The sequence below is a fragment of the Camelus dromedarius genome, chromosome 13 (assembly GCF_036321535.1).
Source record: "Camelus dromedarius isolate mCamDro1 chromosome 13, mCamDro1.pat, whole genome shotgun sequence".
In the NCBI taxonomy this organism is placed as follows: Eukaryota; Metazoa; Chordata; class Mammalia; order Artiodactyla; family Camelidae; genus Camelus; species Camelus dromedarius.
In genome coordinates, this window is record NC_087448.1 from 18,297,063 (window position 1) to 18,318,905 (window position 21,843).

Sequence of the window (21,843 nt, forward strand, 5' to 3'; positions counted from 1 at the left end):
TTACCTTTCCAGGGATACTTTCTCTCATCTCTCAGTCTTAATTTTTCTCCATTTCTTAACCTCTTCATTTTACTCATATCTTGTATCTTAATTTGTGATTGAATATTTGCTTGCTTACTATTTTATTGTAATCATGGGGAGATCACCTATCAGCTCTGATAATTTCCTATGGGATACAATTTTATTTAGATTTGTGAGTCAGAAAATATTTTAAAACTCCTGTCCCATAAGTGAGACAAAATTATGCCAGCCAGTGGCATGATGACTTTGATATGTGCTCTAAATGCTAAGGATCACATATATGCTCTTTACTGCTTTATATTTAGTGTCTAGCACAGTATTGGGCACATAAGACTCTAAATTATATACAAATGTATTTTAAACCAATTAATGGAATAAGATAAAGACTTACTCTTCTCCATAGTATAGGAGATTACTCTATTAACTCTATTAACCATAGTGTAGGAGATTTTCTTTCATGTTTTTCTTACTGCAAAGACAGGAAAATATTTTAAACTGAAGACTGTATTTCATTATGCCACATATAATAGAAACCCAAATGTAAAAATCCATATCAACTCCTATTAAAGAAAACACTATTTTTTGACGGTGACATTCTTTTGACAAACATGTTCCTTGGTAGAACAGGTTGTTAGCCTAATCTACCAAGGAAAAAATTCAAATTACAAAAATAAAATGAAAAGCTCCCATGTGTTATTATCTTAGGTGTCTGCCTTGATGTCTTAAGTGCTAAATTGTCCTACTGGTTTGGAAGGAACATGATATAACTGAAGCTTATTGATGGAAATTTCTGAGTATCACTGGTTAGATGTTATTATGAGAAAAATAATTTTATATCAACTGCAAATTTCCTTCTTGCCTTTGAGAAATAGAATAATAAATAAATAAAAGAACTTTGAAAAGAGGTTTGCACTGTGAGTCCTCATCTGAAAGAAGACCAACATCTACTGCACTCTACTTGAGCACAGCTGGGAGCCTTAATGAATAAGAACATTGAGTTCTCCTTCAGGCAAGGTTAATTTAGAGCCTTTCTGCCTTCAGAATTATCCATAAATTAATTTCTACAATCTATAACATTTTTATTAGCTCTTTCAGAAAATTTGAATGTAATGTGCATAAAAATCCTATAATCTTACATTTCCTGCTTACAAAATGAGATGAAATACTAAACAGAACTCTTTCTGGGCTGTATCTTATGCTTACCAATTAGCAGTGTTATCAAAATACATGAGTTTTAGGAATGTATAAAAAACTAAATTGTGTGCTGATTAGAAATTTATTTTCCATACTGATAATTTTTTCACTGTATCTTCTGGTGCCTATTTTAAATGCAAGGTTGTTTTCTTGCTTATCAATTTTGCTATGATCCACTGTGGATTACTTGTCAAGAAACCTATTTTTTTCCTACTCCTTGTTTTCTGTGCCTGATTATGTGGACTTTATCACTTATTTAACGACTTTTTCTAAATTAACCAGGTTTCCTAAGCAACAAAATGGGTTTTGGACTAAAAATAATTACTGACAGACCATCTATTATTAATAAATTAGGATTGGACTAATTTATTATTAAGTAACATATGACTAGCCTTTTTTAACCTAATCGATTATATAGTGGTATTTTGCCCAAAGGCATTCCTTTTATGTAACTGGTTTATAGTATATTCCAAGATCCTTAAGTTGCTTGGCTAGTTGACAGTGTAGAATCCTAGAATTTTTAAATGATGATAGAATGTGAAATTAGTATATAGCCTAGTTCCAGGAGCTGATAATACTGTATTGTAGACTTAAAATTTGCTAAAAGGGTAGTAGATCTTCTATCAAATTCTTTTACGACATGCTCACCCAAATAATAATAAAGTGGGTGGAGGGAAGCTTTTTGAGGTGATGGATATATTTATGGCTGTGATGGTGGATGGCTTCACTGGTGTATCATCAAGTCGTATGTATTACATATATACAGCTTTTTATATGTCAATCATACCTTAATCAAATGGTTGAAAAATAAATAAATCATTTCCCCAAAGAGGCAAACTTCAAGCGACCTGACTGGTACTCACAATATTCAAGAAATTCATATAGCAACTTAAACAATTGTGCTTTTAGTTTGTTTCCTTTACTATATATTTAAATGTAATACATGTGCAAAAATGTGCAACTTTTGTGTGTATATATGCACTATTTTTACTAACATTCTTTCATACATGTGTATATGAATATTTATGTGAATGTTAGTAAAAATACTGATATAAGAGCCAGTTAAGAATAAAATATTAAAATATAACATAAGAAATTAAGAAATAAAGTATTAAATGTAATTTAGAGATATTCTCCCCAACATATACTTTTCTCTTTTCCAGAATCAAACATTCTCCTGATATTTATGTTGACCATTTTATTGTTTTTTCCTATTTATACATATATCCCTAAGCAAGATATTATTTATTTTTATTAATTCTTATATTCCATATGAATTAAATTATATTCTTCTGGGAGCATGCTTCCTGTGCTGAATATTGTAATGCAGAGAATTATTCCTGTTGAAACTCATGCCTGTAACATTCTAGCTTATAACTGCGTAGTAATCATTACATGAATACAGAACGATACACTTATCCTTTGTACTGTAGATATATCCAATGCTTGAGTTACACAAATATTGTGCTATGAACATTACTGTGCATATCTTTTGCAGACAAGGAGAAGAAATGAGGTGTAGGACAATGTAGGACAGGCATTTCTGGTCATAGAGTTTGTCCATCTTAAAATTTCCTAGAAATTCCCTAGATTAGACTCAATTATTTCTGAAATTGTTCACCAATGTACATTATATGGGAACAGAAAACAGGATTATTTATCCACAACACCACAAAAACTGATATGGTGTAACATCTTAATTATTTCTAACCTATTCGGTATAGAATAGCTTTATTTAATTTTACACACCCCTTCTTATTTTTTAAATTTGGTAGGTTTTACTATAGTCGCAGGACATTTGTGTTTTCTGTAAAACGTGTAGCAGGATGTGTTTATCTTTGTACTTCCATGTTCTTTTTTATTTCCTTATGTTTTTATAGAAGTCCTTCATATATTTTAGATTATAATCCTTTGGCAAATAATTGTGCTGAAATGACATTTCCCAATTTGTGCCTTCTTTTCCCCTCTTATACTTTTTAATGTGTATTTTCAGGACCAAACTTCTAAAATTTAATACAGTTCTATTTATCAATTCTTTCTTTTATGTTAAATTGTTTCAAGTTTGTTAAAATTTTTTTTCCCTATAGAGGAACAGGAAGATTTATAGGGTAATTTGTATTATTCACTAATTAATATTCTAAAGGATACTTCAAATTCTGTATAATGCATATTATTTATCAAATCATACTCACTAATTCGTATTAATTCATCTGCATTATTTCATTTCAAAGTCTAATTAATTTGAGTATGATGTGTAATAAGAATACTATGTTATTGTTATAGGAAAAGTCTTTATTTCCTGAATCATGTAATAAATAGTCCATCGTTTCACCCACTGACCTACAGTGTCCACTCGCCTGCTATGACGGTTCCATGTATGGACTCATTTCTGGCTCCGTATTCTGTCCGGTCACATGGACGCACTCCGCCTCACATTTGGATTCTGACATCCCAGGCTAGAACGCATCTGCTGACACACAGAGGCCCTTTCACCAGGCTGGGCCTTTGACAGCAGACACCACACCGTCTGCCTCTGCGTGGCCACCTCATCATTCTGCCCCGGATCTGACGGCGCAGGCCCCTCTGCACGGCCCCTCACACGGCGTGCGCTCCCGCATCTCACGCCAGCGGCTCTCGCAGCCTGTTTGGGATCTGTTACCTTCTCTGGGCCTTCCCCAACTGTATCTCTCCTCACCCCATGGGGCCCCATCACCCGTATGAGATTGGCCCCACGTGTGACTGACGTCCTCACCTTGCTTAGACTCTGAACTCCAGAACTGGAACACTTCCCTCTGTGATTGTTCTTAGAGTCTCATCAGAATCAAAACAACAGAGATAAACTCTCTGTGAGCTCGAAAGATGGGGTTCAAAGAACGAAGTAAAAACAGTGGAGGCCAAAAAGGTCTTGCTGTGCCTCAGCAAATAGTCACTGCATTAAGGAACACCTTCCCAATTTGTGAGCAGAGGGAAAAACAATCTCTATCTATCTACACACACATATATATGCATACCAGAATCTAGCAGATAAAATAATGCTAAATAATTTTAGTGAATAAGTAAATAAATATTTTTAATGAATGATTAAGTGAATAAATACATGATTAAAGATTAAAAGTATTAGAGAAACATCATACATTGTAGCTATAAAGATGGATGGAATGTTGTGGATTTCCATAAGGGTAATTTAATTTGTATTTAATGTAATGATTTCACTCGGGATTTCTTACAGATGGATGCATTTTTGATATACATATTTATGTTTTAGCTCCTCTACTCTTCTGTTTGGGAAGAGATTATCTTGTTTAAAAGAAATGAAAGTCTTAATAGAAACTATGAGCCAAAGAAGGGTAGGGAAGTTATTCAGATAAGTACAAAAGAACATTTAAATAGAGCTTATAATGTAGAGAAAAGAAGGGAAAAAATGTTAAAGATGGGCCTCGGTAAGAAAAATGGCTTCTTTGAAGATAATTTTAGTTGAGAAATAATAAAAACGCAGAGTTAGTATGGGTACAGGAAGGCGTAAAAAGCCTGAGGAATAAGGCGTACTTAACTTGCTATGATGTAGGGAATATTAACTTGAGCAAAGAGATGGTACAATAAAAAAGCAGATGCAGGGTAGACTAAACTGGAATAAACGTCACATAACAAAATGCGAGAAAAATTTAGATACCGATGCACAAGATGCTGATGATATAGTGGCAAAAGAATAGAAAAAGGATTGACAAGTAACCATATATGCGTTTATGATTCTAATTGTATTATAAAGGTCACAGTTACTCAAGAATATTATCAAATTGGGATGTAGTAAAATTAGGTTTTTTTCCCCCTCTTTCTTCGATCTTCTCACCCTTCCAAATTCGATCTACTGGGGGAAAGCAAACTATGCTGAGATAGCTGTTTAATGTGATTTTAAAGTTCAAAATGAGATTTGAGAAGCACAAAAACAAAATTAGCAAGTGAAATAAGTGCATTTCTAATGGAACGCTGGAGACCTAATAGTCCATAATGGACTATAATGATAATTGGTTTTCTTGAATATTTTTATGCTTTTATGTCTATTTTGAGTGTCCTATTGGAATCACACAATTTTATTTTCATGTTACCAGGCTATTTCTGCTAAATAGTATAGCAATGTGAATAAATTCCATTATTTTATTAGTTTGATGAAAAAGTAGAATTAGACCATTTTTCTAGAATATGCTGAGCTATTTTCATTACATTATATATCTTCTATCATCACTTATATTTCAAAATAATATAGATTCTTAAGTTATTAGTTCAAACTTAAACAGCTTAGAGGAAAATACCTATGCGAATTTATAGATTTTTATCTGTTATACTTCATCTAATTTTCAGTTCTGTAAAGATAAAAATACCACTGATAATGGTAAAAAAAAAAAAAAGAACATAGCTTATATATGATCTCAGTAACTATCTAAAATATTATCTTATCCCACTGCATATTTATGATGACAGTGGCATCCAAAATGATTTTGTACCTGACAACATGTGCATTTAATCTTATTTGGAATAAAAATTCGCAACTGAATGTATTTTTGAATCTAAAAGATATGAGAACATAAATGTAATAAAACACAGAAGCCTAAAGATAAATGACATTTTTTGGTCAAAGAGAAGACATTTGCTATTTAATTATCTGCATTTTTTTTTATAAAATAATGGAACTTCTAGATATGGTGTTGATTAGAGTTTGTTACAAAATTATAAATACCTAGACAGAATTATTAAAATTCTCTAATATTAGAAAATATTAATTAATGATATGTGCTGTGATAGAATGTATTTTACAAACTAGCTATGCAAAACATTAAACAAATGAACCCTTAGGTTAATCAGATGTGTACATGTATAAAAATGATTGTCAAGTCTTTGGCATCAATCAGAAATTTTCCAAGTACTCCGTTACTATATCAGTTAGTGATCAACCAGGGAATAGGTAACACCCCAGGTACGATATGATAATTCCAGAATGATTTGAAGGAGCAGGGACTTTAGTAGAGGGCAATTCCCCAAGAAGGGAACTGGGGAATGCAAATCTCAAATTTACATTTATCCTTTTCTTCTATTGCCTGCTGGGTTTCTCTTTGGAAATCAAAGGGCAAGAGTATCCATTGATTTAGGGATTATTTATACGTTCTGATAGTGATCAAATTGGTTTTCGTGTTACTGATACATGATGACTGACATCTGACTCACTGGTGCTTCATCAATGCAAAAGAGTTGAAGAAAAGCTTAATATTGTTAATACCTAGAATAAAAAGAGAGAGAGAAAAGGGAGAGAGACAGGGAGTCAGAGACAGAGAGAAGAAAGGAGAAAAGAGAAGGGAAGAAAAGAGAAAAGAAGAGAAGAGAGAAACTGATCAGATGCAAAATTCAAGAGAGACATTAGGAAGAAAAAAAAGGGAGTAAAAAGACAGTATGGTAAAGACTGCATGTTTGTACATGAAAAAAAAAGATTGTTGAGAGTTAAAATTAACTGAAGTGTTTGTGGTGGGTGAAAGATCAGCAAGGAGGGATTTTTTTTTTTTTTTTTTGAAATGGAAGAATGTAATTTGAAGGCAAGAGTTGTCGGATTATAGTCTTTTGTTCTGGGAAATAACAAATCTTAACAAGCTAGTTATCTATAAAGAATAGGCTATTTCTGGAATTCAATCAACAGGAAGAGGGAGTACAGTCACCAAAAAAAAGGGAATTATTAAAATGTAATTAACATCTTTACTCTAAAATAGTTGAATTATAATTCATCTTGAAAATAAATGCATCAACAAAAGGAAGGAAATCTGCTTGGAATCAGTACATATGAGATCAAATAATTTATGATATTACTGCACAGTAGTGTTTTAGATTCACTATTATAATAGTAGCAAGTAGCAGACTTACTGTAAAGGACGCACTTCCCTAAAGAAGAATATGCTACCATCATGTGAGAGGAAGCAAAGCACTGACTCTCAGAAACTACGAAGTGGGGGTTCTAAATCTTACTTGTCTGTGATCTCAGGCAAGTTACATAACTGTCTATGTATCAGTTTCCTTATTCCAAAGGTGGGCATTAACTGAAACTTCCCCATAGTGTTGACATTAAGATGAAGTTATTTAAGTCATGCAGTGTTTCTAGAGCAGTGCCTTATGTGTAATGACTGCCATATTATCATTGTGGGATGTTCATTAGGCTTGTCAAAGCCTTGACATTATCAACTTGATCTTTAAGAAAACGTTTTGTTGAAGTATAACAAAAAAATACAAAAGTACCGAACTTACAAGTGGACATATCCGTGGATTTTCTCAAAGTGGACACACCTATGGATCCATACTCATCAAGAAACAGAAAATGTTCATTACACAAGAGGCTCCTTTAATATAGTGTCATAGTCACAGGGCTCCCAAGAGTCATCAGATTAATTTTTGGGGGGTTGATGTTCACAGCTTTATAATTAGAAGTGTGTGGTCTCTTTGACAAGTGTTGTTTTTCTGATTAGTGGAGAGTGAAATATATTGAATTTTAGATTCATAAACCAGTCATTAGTGACTTTATTAAAATGTATTCATTTAAAAGAAGCCTGGTGAACTCTAAGTACCCAAATCAATTGTAGGCTTTGATAATGAGAAGTAGAGAAGTAGATTTTTGGTTATAATCGTATCACTGAGAAAATCAATCTATCTATCTATCTATCTATCTATCTATCTATCTATCTATCTATGTATCTATGTATCTATGTATCTATGTATCTATCTACCAATCATCTATCTCTCCTTGAACATCTCTTTTCATTTTAAATTCAGCTATACTAACTATACTAACTACACAGTTTTAATTTAGTTTTTCCCCCAGCTTTTTAGCAATGACCAGATAATTGTTAAGATAACATGAAACAGTGAACAAACTATTTCATCTGCCCCTTATACCAAATAGGAAAAGAATATTGCTTAGGTAAATTCAAACAAAGCCAAATGCAAACACAAGTAACAAAAGCAAAAATTATGTATAAAACAAAAGCCAAGGCCGTTATTACTTATTATTTAGTGCATGTCTTCATCTAGGAATGAGATAAGCCTTCACATAGCTATAAATGGGAAAATAAATTATTATACCACTTAACTCTTCGTTTCTTCCACATATAGATGTTGGTCCTCAAAATGGATGTAGCTCAAGAATATGGAAGTTAAACAAGCTGAACATAATGTTAATATATCAGGTCTTACCTAAAACTTATGATTTTTAAGAAAATATTTTAATGTAACCATTTAATTTGGAGAACATGAAGAGTTGTAATGTGAAATCAAAATTGCAAAAGTTGTTTTACTCTATATGAATTAAAAATACTTGAGACAATCTGTATATACATATCTTATGAATTGTAATGAATTATAACATAGCTTAACTCACATTTACAGAGTATTTTAGTGAACTGAATGCTTTTGAATGCAAGAAAACATCCACGAAATGCTTTTAAAGGCTGCATAATTTTTGACAATATAATTTACTTCTTTTATAGATATTTGAGAAATATACAAATATGGTAATTGTTTAGCACATTCTTTCACATCCACATCTCGGTCTCTTCTCTTGCCTATGTCAATTAAGACACTGAAAGTCTCAATTTCATCTGAAATTCTTCCTTCTCATCTTTATTCCTGATAAATTCTGTTGAACCAAAAAAGTGACATTACTTACATTACTCTTCTCTTGCACTGCCAATTCCATTAAGTTTTATTTGATTCCTCTTGTATAGTGATTGGTTCTTCCCTGGTCCCTTTGCATCTTGTTTTTATCTGCAAATGTATCATTCATTTTGTCACACTTAGTCACAAGATGTATTCCCCCAATGTACATTTCTCATTATTTTTGTTCCTGAAAAAGACTTAAATACTTTCCCCACACTAATAAAACAATACTCTTTAGCATAGATTTTAGGCTTTCCAAAATCTAGCTGCAAAATATATTTAATTTTTCCTATGTGTAAATTCACTCCAACTCTACTGCAAAGCAATGTCAACCATGACTTCTATTTCCTCTGCCTGTGAATTTCCAAACTTTACACTAATTAGAGGCTACAGAATGTCACTCTCAGAGAGACTTAGGTTCAAAGATCTGGATGTTAAGGGAAGAACACAGATTTGAAGCAGAGTTTTCGGCACAGGTACACTGCTATTACTTGGAGTGTCTGCGGCAGATCGGGAAAAATAGCAATGTTTTAGAAGATACCTCAATTCACACTGTAGATGAGAATGAGAAAGTATCAGTGTTGCATATCAAAAAACCTAGGATGTGAGGGACAGGATGAATGTTAAGGCCTTCCAAGCTACCATTGGTGCTTACACTATTACATTCAATGCACAGATAATCCACGTCCTGAAAGGATTATTTCTACTCAAGTTCCTCTATTAAGCAGGATGCCCCAATTCAGTGTTGCCACCTCATGAGCTTTAATTGAACTTATATGTTAAGTAGAGAACTAATTTATTTGAGATATCATTTTAATATATTTTAGATATGTGACCTAAATGCAACCAATGGAAAATTTAGATAGGATATAAATGAGAATACTGTGTTGATGGACTATTTTGTTGGAAGTGTATTAGGACTTATTTTCATAAGAAATCAAACAAAAAATTTTTATTTAGATAATTTTTTTTGCAGACGGAAGTCATAACAGTATTTAATATTTCCAGAAATGAATTCTGTAAGCCAATTCTAAAAGTAATTGTATCACAGTCTCCATCTGTTACAATGCTTTGTTAAATTGTAGGTCTCCATGTTACGGAGTCCAAGCTCGCTCTGCTCGCCGCACGACAAGCCAATAAATCAAGAGACGAGGTGTTCAGGCAAGGAATAGCAACTTTATTCAGAAAGCTGGCAGACCGAGAGGATGGCAGACTAATGTCTTGGAGAACCATCCTCCCCTAGTCAGAATACAGGCTTCTTTTATACAAAAAAAGGGGAGGAGGTGTGGTTGGTTGTTGCAAACTTCTTGGTCTGTAGGAATTGTTTGTTCTTGCAGCTGTCCACGTTGGCCAGCTCATGGTGCTCCTGCAAAACTTCCAACAAAATAAATGTTATTCTCTATTCTGCAACTTGTTATCTTTACCTGAGTGCAGAGCTAGCAAGACTAAGCCTAGACAACAGGGCACAGGGTTAAAGCCAAAGGAACAGATCTAACATGGAGTCAGATTTGTTCTTTTCTATTACATCCATACTTCTCTATCATAAAAAGGTATGGTAAGTTCATATTCTAATATAACTTTACTGTGTTCCACAAAATTAAGCTGTCAATTTTTATATAATCATAATGATGTGACAATTTCTTTAAACGAAATCAACATACCATGATTTTGAGTGACAAGTAAATTAATCCACTAAAATGATAACAATAATACATTTTCCCATCACAGTATATTCTTTAAGGGAAATGTTATGTCCACAAAAATGAGTTTGTTTATCCCTAACTATAACAAAATAAACACTTAATAAAGCTTTCAATCCAAAGGTTCTGGAGCATTATCCTAGTTTACCATTAAATATTACTACACTTCATGGAGAAAAAAAACTTACTTAGGTTTAATCAGCTATTGATACAATAATGCTGTATAACAAAGCACCCCAAACACCAGTGGTTTATATTGAAAACTTTTATGTTTCTTGCTCACTGTGGGCAGTTCCCTGGGAAGCTTTGCTTTCAGTTGTGATTTATCTGGGCTTGGCTGGGTTTGGCAGGACTCCAGTTAATTGATTTTGGGATATGGGTTCACATCTTTTTAAAGTGGGTTCAGACTCAAGGAGTCAAAGCTACATGGAATATGCTATTTTTCTGGCAGATCAGTGGAGCATAAGACAGCAAGCCAAACTGTAAATTCCATTTCAAATTTCTGCTCAGGGACTTCTACACATATTCATAGGACAAATCAAAATACCTGGTTAAGTGGAAGATCATACTTTCAGGAAAAAAAGATTCCTTCTGAAGAGGGAAGGGAGTGGATGTTTGCTGAAGAGTAACTCACTTTATTGCAGTCTAACCTTGTTCACAAATATCCAGTTTCCTTCTGTATACAAAACACACACACGTCTTGCTCACAACATGCTAAAATTCTCGTCTATATTTAGGAGTAAGCTAGAATTCCAGGATCTGGTGATCAATTTAAGTGTAAATTTGGCTCTTAGTCCAGAGACCTATGAACTAAAAAATACATTAAACGTACAATGGAGACAAAAGTGTGGGGTGGGGGTATATAATTGGTAGAATTGTAACATTTGAAAGAGGAAAGAATCTGAGCCTCACAAACCTCAGAGTGGTCTACAGCATTTCTGAAATACTGCTGGGCAAATGCTTCCAGTCTGTTTACCTTGTGTTCAGATGATGTACTTGTTTAGGCTTCTTTTTTGAGTGTTTTGATGCAGGCCCCCAGTTCAGTAGTGTCCAGTGCTTGGTCTCACTCTCCGGGAGGCACTTCCTTCTCCAAGATCCTCCTTGGCCACAACTCAGAGGAATTGGAGAACACTCCCGCTCTGACAACTGAGAACTCTTTCAGCCTCATTACTACTAATATGATATTGGTGGCACATATATTTGCTTTTCCATCTCAGTTTCCTGTAATCGAGGGTGTGTGTGCTTTCATTAGCACAGCTCTTCTAAATATACTGTGAGTACTGTGAGTATGATTTCAGTCAATTCTATGTTCCATAAAACACAGCCACTCTACCTGTCTGTCTAAACTCTAGACCTGGCTACAGGTAGTTTGGGTAAAAAAATATTCTGTGGGACAATTTCTATATTGAAGCCATCTAATCTTTGTACATGTCTTTGATTGTACCTTTGTCTTAATGGTAGGTCTTAATATCAGCATGTTGGATTGGTCTTTTTCTAGACTCTGCATTTTAGTGGCCGTACCTTTGACGTGGTTAGAAACAATTTTATTCTCAGTTTATTATCTTTCTTTATTCGTTCTCATTTCTGTTTACAAACTAATTGTTTCTTTTCTGAGCTCATCACTTTTTCCTTTTTCCTTGTACCTTGTCAAATGCATTGCACACTATTAACATGCTGCCTATAAACTTTGATGAAAGCAAAATGAGAAATTTATTAGTTACACTATATAAATCTTCCCAGTTAGTGAAAAATAATTACCCAATGTTTCATCTCTGTATAATGTGAGCCACTATTTTTCCAGCCTCCTTCAGGAGATTTTCATCACATACCAGTACCAATATTCTGTATGTGATATTAATTTCAATATTTGTCAGTTCTTGTTAAAACAAAGTTGTTTAAACAGTGAGCATTTATTTATTCACCTAGTGTGCTGGCCCTGTGACAGTCTTTTTATCAGCTGGCCTTTTACTGGGATTGGCTGAACCTGTCTCCAGGCTATGGGTCCCAGCTTAGCTTCAGTGGGCACCATGTTTGTTCATTCCAGTCTCCAGCCTGAAAGGGAATAAACATTTATTTGTCTATCAGGAAAACAAGTGAGCACAATTCTCTACTCAAGGCTATCATCTATGAACTAAAGATGATGATAATGATCTCTAACATGACTCTGAAACTGAAGAATAGTGATGTCAATGGAAAATATTTTTCATAATGGATTTATTCCCTCTCTGTGGGTCAATTTCCACTTTTTTTTTTTTTTTTTTGGATCATCACAGTAACCGCATATTATTTGACGTACTTCAGCTTTAGGTTGGTCACAAACAGTATCTATTTTTCTCTGGATGACTAATGAAGTGGGAATAATGAATAGACATTTTTGTTAAAGTACTGGCTTTCTTTTCATCTATAGCAATTCAGATTAAATGAGTGATAATAGTCTTATTCTTTGTTACAGTCTTCCCTCTCATTCCAAGGAAAGTTTGCTTTCTTGATCTGTTTTCTCTTATATTTCACTGTGATGTGATGGCATGTTAACTAGATACTGGCTGAAATAATGCATGTTATTTAATTTAAATAGTTGGTTGATAAAAATATTTGAATATATTTTTTGCAAAGTTGTTTACTGGGTTTTCATAATGGAATATTAAATATATCTGAGATGTTGCATGATCTAATTACAAAATAATTTTTGCAAGTAAAGTTCTTTAGCAGCAGTGGAACTATAATATCATTGTTATGAACTGCAATATATAGTCATAAAATATGTGCAGGTATATATACATGTGATGCTGCATAGTTAATTACTTCTAAGGAGATTATTTTTTAATATTTTATCAAATTGAAAAAATCATTATACTTTACTAAAGTCTCCTTTCTCATAGAATTCAAGAAAAATGTTGAACATTTGCCAAATACACATTTGCATTCATTATCAAGTCCTCTTTAAGCATCTGTTAAATGTCCATAGGAGAAGCTTAAAATAATTTTACTGAAGTTTGTCCGTATGATTAATGAATTATGTGATTAAGATGTGTGCAAATGGAAATAGCTTATGATTAGAAATAATACAAAATTGGAATAAGGCTCTTTATTATATAAATTTTTATTTAGTGCTATTAATTATTGCATGGATGTTAACATTTAGTTTATATTCTACTATCTCATAATGTTCTCAAACTATTGCCTTTTGGAAGACAGCTTAAATCAATTAACCATTAATAAGTCACTAATGGGCTGTCAACCAAATGTAAGAGTTAAAATCATCAATGTGTTTAATTTAAACAAATGTCTAGTCATGATTTATCAATTATTATAAACTGATTTAAATTTGTACAGAAGCATGACTTATCAATACTTAATATAGTTTAGCAACCATACAAAGTTTTAAGTGTTAGCATATACCAACTTGTAACTCCATACACACACACAAAGATTCTAATTTGTCAAAGAGTCCAAAGTATTGCCATTTTCTAAATGAGAGTCATTGCTGTTTTGGTATTAAATAGCCTAAAAAAAATCAGTGTATAAAGGAAATAAATATGCAAAAATGAGTTTTATGCAATTTGATACACGGTAACAAGGTTAGTTAACAAACTAAATGAAATCTTTAACATCTTTTACTTTTCTACATGATAATACTTCTGGATAAGTAATAGTTAAGACATAGAATTCCATTATATTGATCCACTCACTGTAAGTAAAATAATTTTAAAAATACTTTTTATCTTTCAAGATGGATATCTATATTGATATCTGTCAATCTACTCATGAGAGCACATCAGTCAGAATTGCATATTGTTTCATGTAAAAGAAAAACCTGACAAAGACGGCTTAAATGAGTCTATAAGTCAAGGATTTATTTGTTTCATATACCAAGATGTTTTGCATCTGCAGCTCAGTTTGGTGGAAACATCCAAGATGTCATCCAGAACCAAGACTCCTTTCTCTAGTGGGTTATAGCTTTTATCCTCATTCTGCAAAAAAAAAGAAGAAAAGAAAAAAAAATAGAGTAATGATAGATGATGTAACAACTTGTAATATCAGTGGCTTTAATATGGGGTGATTTCATTTCTTATTCGTCCAAAGTCTCATGCACGACCTTAATATTTAACAAAACTTGGTTAAGTTCTCAGTATTATCTTTGACTTTCTTAACAGAAAAGGCTGTGCCTTATTTATCTCTATAGCTCCTATTTACCATGGTGTTTAGAAAATTTCATCTTCTCAAGAATGAGTGTTGGACTAAGTTAATATGTTTCCAGAAATTGTGACATGTGATTCTTCTGAGTACTGATAGCACTGATTGCCTACAGACAGCATAAAGTATGAGGGCTTGGAATAATTTTGTGACTTATTAATACTTCTGGAATCTTTGAAACCTATTCCCAGTAACCTGTAATAGAAATGGATGTAGCAAAATGACACAGAACAGAGAAAGAGAGAGAGATTGATTTATTAATTTTCTGGTCTTGACGAATTCAAATTAACTCTTGTTAGCTGTCTAGTTAGGTCTCACAAAATTCAAACATAAATATATTGGGTGAGAAATATAAAAGTGCAATTATGAAATAAATTCTTATAATAAAGACTTCAATACTAAGTAAACATTCTTCAACAGATTAATTCAATGTACACATGTATTTTATGTGTGTGAATAATTACACAGTGCTCTTTGCAATCAGTATTGAACAACAGCTGGGGTTACTAGTGCAGATACTTGGTTTTATTTCTCTACATTTAAAATAGAATAATAACTACATAGAATCATAGAAATTACTTGTTTGTTTTGCTAAATTATTGTCTATTCATATATTGGGCATAACTTAAAGTGCATAAATATTGTACTCTTCCTGTTCTAGGACATAAAAGCTATATCATTGATTTTTTTAAAGAAATTCAGACATGTTTATATAGGCACTGATACACTACAAACTCTCATCCTTTTCCAAAGTTCTCAACTAGTTTCACATTTACTTCATGAGACTATTAAAGAATGTTAATAAATATTCTTTTTCTCTGTGGAAATAAAAATTCCAGAGCATTTTCACTAAGCCATTAATATAAATAACAGTAATAGGAGTCTTTGTACATCATTTGTATGTTATTGAAAATAACATAAAGTTATATATCTCAAATTTTTATTTATATGAGGAAATGATTGTTATATGATTTTTCTTCAATCACAAATTAATAGTATACATATTTGAATATGAATATAAAAATAAAATATTTAAAATATTTTTCAACACTGTTTTTTCACTACTAAAGCTACATTTTGTATCCTTTATTTAATGTTGGAAAAATTGCTCATGTTTGATATTTTTATTAACAAATAGAAATCTAAAACATACCTTCTTAAAGATGTTTATTTTTAGAGGATTCCTTTGATATGACTAATTTACACTTATCACACTTAAAAATAATCACAAACTGGGATGTTACTTGAGGGTTTGCATACTTTTCCACTTTACATTCTATTTATATAGATTATTCCATATAGTTCTCCAGAACAGGTAACATGACTCAATATTATTTTTCCTCTTTTGCAACACCTAAAAACAAACAGAAATACAAGGGTTCAAAGCCTTCAAAAACAGTCATCTTTAACCATTTGATTTGGAAACAAAATTATATATATATATACATCAAATGAAACAAAAGCCATATTATGAACCATATTGCAGAAAGAAATCATTCAAGTAAATAAATAAATTTAGAAAATATGACAAAATAAAATTTAAAAATTTTCTTAATCTAAATTTAAATGAATGAAGTCCAAAAATTTTCATCATTATACTATTGGTTCTATTTCAAAATAAGTGAGTTGTTCATACATATATATAATTTAAGAGAAATAGACAAGTAATTATAAAATAAGTACAAATTTTATATATATGAATACTTTAATATATATTTATATGTATATTTGTATAGTTTATATATTCATGTAGATATATGAATGAGCAAATAGGAAGGTTTAGCTGAAATTGAAGTAAAATATTGAACCATTTTTGTCTTCTAAACTGTCTTTATTAAACTGCAGGATATCTGCACACCAGTTTGAAAATCAGATTAATATTTTTCTTTTCAATTAGAACAGCTATTTTCATTTTATGTTCACAATTTTATAAAGTATATTTATTCTCTATCAGCTCATTTTCTCAACTCAGCATTCAAGTAATTCACAATTTTATTTCCAAGCCTACTTTAGAAGCACATATTACTTTGCATTAAATTGGTACATTGATCTCAGTTGCCAGAAGCTGAATTTTGATCATGAGGCCATGAGTTGGAATAAAGATTTTGCTACTCATAATACATATTTCTTTGTATAGGAATGATATATGGACTTATTGAACTTACACATGTTTCTGCTATATAGGCATTCTAATCTTTTAGGAAGTAGGGAGAAAGTTTTTTGTTAGCAATTCTTTATTGACACCCATGGCTTGTGAAGTTCCAAATGATCTGCTATGGGAATTTATAAAGTAGAAATCAACTATATACAGTCAGGACTGCCTAAATGGACAATAATATTGGAGAGCTTGGCCCTCAAGGTCTATAGACCTGAGTCTGAATCTGAATGTGACTATACTTGTTACAGGCTTTTGGACAAAGGAATTTACCTCTCTCAATCTCAATTTCCTCATTTTTGAAGGGGAGGGGATGATAAAAATAGCTAATATTATTTGTATGTCAGATTATCTTTGCATTGTGCCTCTAATTCCTTATGTAAGCTAAGGGTTTGCACTATTATTTTCCCCAATTTATAGAGAATTCTGAAGATGGAAGATGAAATATAAATAGTCTAGCCATAGACTTACCCAAGTTGTAAATGGCAGAGCAGTAAAACAATTCTAAAAAGTCTGATTCCAGAGCCCAAACATGTAACCAAAACATAACATTTTTTGTAACACTCTTATGAAGATTAAACTAGAATGTGCATGAAAAATGCAAAACAAAATTCCTGATTATAGAAAAATCTCAGAAGATACCCAATTTTTTGTTATCAATATGATATTAGTTTCCTTTCATACAATACGTCTGAGTAATTTTAGCATTCATCCTCTTAGTTTATTTGATTGAATTGAACAAACGTTAGTTAAAACAAGGAAACACAAATCCCTTCTTAAATATTTTAAATTAAAATATATTATTATAAATTTATTAAAAATATCTTTATGTAGAGCCTAAGCTTTTCATTCACCTATTTGATTGTATTAATTTTTAGTACTGTTACTTTTTATGTTGTTAGAGTCATCAAATTATAACATTGCTATTGTTAAAACACTCTAATGGCTTTCCATCAATGTATAGTACCTCAAAAGTCCTTATCTGGCTCCCCATCAGCAGTTCCTCCAGCCAGCTTTCAACATCTCCCAGTACCTCAAAGCAGCCAGTCTACTCTCGAGGCAAAGGCTCCCTGCTCGTGCTCAAATTCATTCATTCCTGTATCAGTCTCCCCTTTCACCCCAAGTGCTTGAGAATGGGTGGATTATCTTTCACATCTGGCTCAAATGAAACATCCTCTAATCAAAGTATTTCAAATTGTGCCCAAGATGCCACACACTTCCTATCTTTTCCCCACTTTGTTTTTTCTGTGTATTATTCAACAACATTCGGCACAAACTATATTTTTTCACCACTTGTCTTCCTGATCTGGATTGTAAGCTCTAACAGAGAAAGGAATTTTGTTTGTTTTGTGTACATCTTTGTCCCCATTACCTTGACTGATTCCTTGCAGGTAGTACTTGCTTGATAATAAAGTTGTTGAATGGATGAATGCATGACTAAATGGGATGTCTCCGATAGGATTGCTACTCCTATCAGATTATGTTAGCATCTCAAATCCAGTACTGATGACCAAGTAGATGCTGTCTCATCTGCCAGTCACTCTCCTCATTCATACACGCTCCATTGTCTCCTTCTGTTTTCCAAATCATGAAAAGGAAGATGATGCAGCTAGAAAGTGGGAGATTGCCCCTGCCTCCAGCTCTTCTTCCATGTCATTGCAGGCCTATCCTCATACAGGACTAGTACACTTCTAAAAATTTCTAAAAATTATGCTTCTCCTAAAAAGACTTGGAATCCTTGTTCTTCATAGATCTAACTTGCATTATTGACATGTTATCGTTTTGACTTTTTTATAACAAGTCTAGTTTTCCCTCCCCTCTCCCTCGCCAGCTATTATTTTACTCCTCTCACTATTATTCTCTAGGTTGAGGCAACATTTATGTTTAATTTCCAACAAAAATATAGACTATCATATTCACATTAGGAACTATGCACATAAATTCAGATTAAGTCTAAAAGCCTTCAATTTACCTCATTCCTACTAATGTTTCAGAAATGGTTCCCCTAAAAATAATTCATATTGATAGTTTCTTAATATTTCATGAATATTTCTTTAATAGTTTCACTGGTCCATAAACAAATTTCTCTCTATGTACCTGGAATTCTTTCAAATGCTATGCTAATCTGACTGCACCACTAAATAAATAAATGCTTTCAAAGTGATACCAAGTAATGACCTTTCCTTCTTTTCTAGATGCAAAGGAGAAAAGAAACACCACAGACCACATGTTAATTACTAGGACACACTCATGATGCCAAGTGCTTGCACACAAGCAAAAGTTATCTGCCATCTTCTCTCTCGTGTTCATCTGTCTTGCCTTATCTGTGTTCTTCTTCTTCTTTTTTTTTTAACTTTCGCCATTTGGTGGCATGTTCATTTTTCAATCACTTTACCTTGGCATCACTAACCAACCTTACTCTTTTTTTTTTTTTTTCACCCACATCCAGGCTGTTCATCCAACACATTTCAAAATTCTGTTATTTCTTCCTGTTCCTGTCCTTAAAATCTGTCACTTCCTCACTGTTCCTGAAGCCAAAAGACCTCATCCTAATATCTTTATCTACAGCAGCATGTTCACCTGTTCAACACAAAATTTATTCTGTGGTTAAACCACATACATTGGCAAATAAAGTTCCTGCTTTCCATTCACCGCGATTACACACTTTGCATCAAGTTACTTGCAAATTGCTTCTGATGCAACTGAAGTTGAATTCCTTCGGACTCTCCCTGGCACTTCTCTTTCAGATTGTCCAGCAGAATCTCCTTCTGCTCACTTTGCTTCTCTACATCATGTTCAATGCCAGATACAATTTGTTTATAATTGTCACCATACTTCTGGGATATAAAAGTTTCAAGCTTTATATGCCTGCATCAATCAAGATAGGATAGGATATGCTGTGGTAACAAAAGGACCCCTGAATCTCAGTGGCTTATAACAACAAAGGACAATTTTCCCTCAACACCGAACTCAGTTTGACTACTGCCAGAGTAGCAGATGCCTGGTGTCTTCACTGTAGGTCCAAGGCAGACAGGGTAGCCTCTGGATAGAACATTGTAAGTCTGTGGCAGAAAGACATAGCCATGTGCTAACTCTAAAAATGTCCACTCAGACTGACAAAGGCCACTTCTGCTCACACATGATAAGCCACATGACAATGCTTGAATATAACAGCATAGGAATATATAGTAATCCTCCCTTATTCCTGTACCAACACCCCCAATGGATGCCTGAAACCCTGGATAGTACTGGACCCTACATAAACTATGTTTTTTCCCTACACATGCATACTTATAATAAAGTTTAATTTATAAATCAGAGAATATCCAAATTACCAGCATCACTATTCTTGAGCTTTGGGGCCACTATTGAATAAAACAAGAGTTTCTTGAACACAAACACTGCAAGTCAGTCTTACAACTGAGCTTGGCTACTAAGTGACTCATGGATGGGATACCTCGACAAAGGGGTGCGTCCCAGCCTGGCCAGGACTGAGCAGACAGCACACGATCTTACCACATTACTCAGAACAACATGGAATTTAAAAATTACAAATCGTTTACTTTTGGAATTTTCAATTTAATATTTTTGGGCTGCGGTTTATCTCAGGTAACTGAAGCCTTGAAAAGGGAAACTGTGGATAAGGGGGACGACTGTATGTTTCTTGCACGTTCACTGAGGCAGGGCACTGACCTATCTGGCCAACAGCAATGTAATCAGCCACCCTCCCGCAGTCACTACCCCCACCACCAAAACTTCTGTATGCATTTTGATGAAGAAAATTCAGTTGATCTGAAAGAAAGGCATTATCTTTTATTCTCTCTCTGAAATTTGGTTGTCGATTTGAAGGAAGGCTCTGTCAGGTGGCAAGGCAGAGGCAGGGCGAAATATATCTTGGAAATATGAGTTCCAGAAGAACAGATAAAAATAATGACAAGCGGCTACTGCAATTCCGTCAATACAGTCGCATACATAAGCACTGTTGTCAGGTATTTTTACCCAAATGTAAGGGGCAACGATAGACTGTGAATGTCACCAGATTAAAAGAAGAAAAACATGAAAAGGACCAATTGGCAAATGCATTAGGCAGGGCGCTATTGTGGGAGAAAATGTTGGCTGAGTTCAGGACCCTTGTCTGAAATGCAAGAGAGAGAACTGACCAGAAACTCAAAGATTTGCAAGTCATGACTGAATTTGAATGCTATCAAGGTGAGATTACTTATCCAAACATGTAATTACAGTTGGATTTGCTAATTGATTTCACTGCTGAACTTTGCAACTCTAGACTAATAATTTAAGTAAACTACAAAAATATTTTAAAATTTAGAATATAGTTTACAAAATATTCAGTTCACTGACTACATCAATTAATTGATTTAAAAAGTTTACTGAATTACAATAATTCTGTTTTTTCCTTTGGCATCAGATAATGGCATAAAATAATCATAAAATCGTAATGCTACAGATGCTTTTAGAAATTATTTTATTTAAACTAGCAACCAATCCTGGAAAATTTCATCAGCCTGAACTGGTGACTATTCTTTCTTTGCTTCAGTCTCTGTTAGGAAGCTTGCTATGCATCACTTGTGAACATATTATATTATAAAAGTTCCTACTTTTTACTTTTTACAACTTTTACAAAAGTTTCTTCATGTTTACCTGAAGTGTATCTTTCTGAAACTTCTAGTCTGTTATCACAGTTCTGCCCACTTAGAAGAGACTAAAACAGGTCTGTTTAATCTTCTATGTGAAATAACTTCAAGAATTTGAGAACTGCTGTGGATTCTTTCTCATCTTTTCCTTACTTTTTCCAAAAGAAATGAACTTGATATCTCTAAGGTTTTCTGATGTGGCAAAATGGATGGATCCTTTAACACTCTGATTCAATTCCCTAGG